The sequence below is a fragment of the Gossypium hirsutum genome, chromosome A10 (assembly GCF_007990345.1).
Source record: "Gossypium hirsutum isolate 1008001.06 chromosome A10, Gossypium_hirsutum_v2.1, whole genome shotgun sequence".
NCBI classification, from domain to species: Eukaryota; Viridiplantae; Streptophyta; class Magnoliopsida; order Malvales; family Malvaceae; genus Gossypium; species Gossypium hirsutum.
Genome location: NC_053433.1, coordinates 24,608,595 through 24,612,358, shown reverse-complemented (window position 1 = coordinate 24,612,358; position 3,764 = coordinate 24,608,595).

Sequence of the window (3,764 nt, the reverse complement as noted above, 5' to 3'; positions counted from 1 at the left end):
GTCCCAGACATGGTCTTACACTAGCTCTTATATATCTGTGCCGATGCCATGTCCCAAACATGGTCTCACACTAACACCTCTATAAGTGCCGATGCCATGTCCCAGACATGGTCTTATACTGACACCTCTATATGTGTTGATGCCATGTCCCAAACATGGTCTTTCACTGACACATCTTGTAGCCGATGCATGTCCCAGACATGTCTTACACTAGCTTTCTTCTCAATGCTGATGCCATGTCCCAGACATGGTCTTACACTGGCTCTCACAATGTGGCCAATGCATGTCCTAGACATGTCTTACACTAGCACACAATATCCCAAATGTCCTGGCCTGAATATCTGATTTATTTCCTAAGGTTCAAACGGGAGTCCTACTATCTCAATATTCATCGTACATGAATATTTCCACAAACAATCAATTCATGCTATCTCAATTCAAGCACATATAATAACAATGTAGTTGTATTATTTACATGCAACTTACCTATAACAGCCCAATTTTCGTGCTAGTTAGAATAGTGATTTCGGAACCACTAAACCGAGGTCAAGGAAATTATTTTAAATATCATTTTATCTATTGTAGTATGATTAGATAAGTACATGAAAATTTTGGTGAAAGTAATTTTAGCAATTGCTTGCCTAATTGTGAAAAATGACTAAATTGCATAAAGTGCAAAAGTCCTATTTTGTTAGATAAGAGTGTCAATTAGCTAAAGAACCTAAATTAGGGGCCCTAAAGAGCAATTAGACCCTTAGAGAATAGGGAGGCTGGCCATAGGGGGACAAATTGATGGGAAAGTCAAAATTATGTGGTGTTTTGGTCACCAATTTTGACTAGTTTTAAATAAAATAAAACAAAAATGGCTTCATCTTTTTATTTCTTCTTCTTCAACTGATTTTCATCCTCAAAAATAGGGTTTTCAGAGCTAAAATATTAGCCATTAACATCTCTTACAATTAAGTCATTTATAAGGTTATTCTTGATGATTTTTGTATTTTTGGACTCCTTGTAACATAAGCTTTCTATGAAGGGGATTATTTTGCAACATGGTTGAGAGATTAGGGTTTTTCCATGAAAGCATATTTGTAGTTTTCTGAAATTTTATTAAAGAATATGAGTATTAGATGTGTAATAAACAATTTTTATGAAGGGATTTTTCATGAAAACCCTAATAGGGACTATTTTGCATAAGTTAGAAATTTGTTGATAAATGTGAGAAATAATGGAAATTTTGGATTGCTTCTAGTATAAAAAGTAATCATCTAGGCTTATAATATGAAGAAATTTGATAAAAATAGATTTTCGAGCATAGGGTAAAATGGTCATTTTATGCAAGTTTAGGGGCAAAATAGTCATTTTGCCAATTATGAACTTTTGGGCGTCTAAATTGATATGCTGATGAAATAAATGAATTTTATTAATTTAGATCAAGAGTAACGTGATTCGAGTCTTGATCGGGGTAGGAACAAAGTTTACGAGGATTAAGCTCGTCTTCATCATTTTGTACCGAGGTAAGTACATATGTAAATAATGTGTTATTGAAACTTACTTTGGTATATTTTAATAATATACATGTGTAATTAGCTTATTTTTGTTATGTATATAAATTCTAATTGTTACCATGAATGTTTAAATGACATGTTATGCGAGTAAATTACAATGTGAGCAAATGCAATGCTATTCGATTAGATATGAAGCCCTGTTGAACCTTAGACATAGCATAGGATACAAAGGGGCATGTTATGAAAATTATGTGGTCTGAACTCATGAGTTGAGTCTAAGTTCATGAGATAAATGCTATAGGTAACATGGGTCCGGATACTGGCTTTGTATACAGACCCGTGAGTGGCTTAATGAGCATACATTACATGATAGCTATGGGGTTCGGGTCCTGACTTGATAAAAAGGCCCATGAGTAGCTCAAATGTGAGCGTTTCATATCACGAGGTAGCCTTGATTTCTTATATGGCATTTAGAACAAATTCCTCATGTATCCATATGTATTTCGAGAGTTCAATGGGTAACCTGAAGATTTAGTTGGTGAATACTTTGATGAGGTATGTATACCAAAATAGTTAGGACTTGAGTAAAGAACTAGGTGTATTAAGTATACATGAATGAAAAGAAGAGTAAGATAGAGACCTAAGTGATTTATATCTTTTAAGCATGACAAGCTACCGTTGGATGAATATGATTGTCTTATAATTACACTTTATTTGCATATATGTACTTACTAAGCTCCCACGCTTACCCTCCTTTCTTTTCTTTCCTTATAGTGCCGCCAAGCTAGCATCGGGGATCTAGTGACATCAAAAGCTTCGATCACACTATCACTCAAGACATTGGTATAGCTAGTTTCATTGTTTTATTTTTTGGCATGTATAGGGACCCGAGTCTTTGTTTAGTGTTTTGTTAGTTAGCCATAATGTGTTGGCTCATATGATGAATATAATGCTCATTTTGATTTATAAATAGAAGATGATATTTTCATGGATGAGTAAATTGCATAAATGAAATGTTGTTTATTGTGGTTATTTTGGCTTTGTGATGTGCCCTTATGTTAGTATAGAGTGATTTTTGTGTAGGTTACATAAGAAAGGGTGACAAAAAGGCTTGGTAAATAGCCTTATTTTGTCCACATGGATAGGCACACGGGTGTGTGTCTAGGCCGTGTGTGACACACAGTGCACCACATGGGCGTGTGATATGGTCGTGTGTCCCTTGCACATAAGAATTGTAAGTCAGTATGCATGGTAGTAAATACATGGCAGAGACATAGCCGTGTGTCTCAGCCGTGTGAAAGGCACAGCCTAGCACACGGGCGTGTGCCTTGGCCGTGTTGCCTTTAACGATTGCTGGCGTCAGAAGTAGAATGTCCAAGTTTTTGCACACGGGCTAGGACACGAGCGTGTTATGGCCATGTGAAGAACACGGGCCAGAGGCATGAGAATGTTCCAGTCTGTGTGAAAATCACTGTAGGTGTGCATTTAGAATCAATTCCACATGGGTATAGGACACGAGCGTGTCCCTATATTGCTTAGGCCGTGTGAGCCACATGGGCCAATAGCACGACCATGTTGAAATGTCACATGGGCGTGTTGCCCCTCCCACACAGGCGTGTGTCCCTGTGTTAAGAGTTATTTTAGAGTTATTTAAAGGACTCGGATTGTTTCCGAATGGGTTCCAATGGATGTTTTGAGCTTGTAGGCTCTTATTAAGGAGTTTATAAATAAAATTGAAAAAGTTTTAATTTGACCATGTTTTGGAGTTATGAAAATGTCTATATGCATAAGTTTAAGTTATGTAATGCCTCATATCCCGACCCGGCATGGGGCACGGGTGTGGGGTGTTACATTACCTTGGATTACAAAATGTAGATGACTAATTCGGGTTAGTCCACTTGCTTCGCTTTTCCCCAGTCTAGGCCCTGATTTTGTAATTCTTGATCTAGAATGATAAAAATTTACAAATTTAATCATTTTTTTAATCTAGATACTCAACAATTTATAATTTGGCAAAATGATCATTTTGCCCCTAGACATTTGCAAAATGACCATTTTACCCCTAGGTCCGAAAATCGATTTTTATCGAATTTCTTCATATCTTAAGCCTAGTCTTTACTTTTTACACTAGAAGTAGTCCAAAATTCTCAATATTTCAAAAATTTATCACCTATTTTACAACTTATGCAAAATGTTCATTTTTAAGGTTTTCATGAGAAATCTCTTCATTAAAGTTGTTTATTTCACAACCATGGTTGA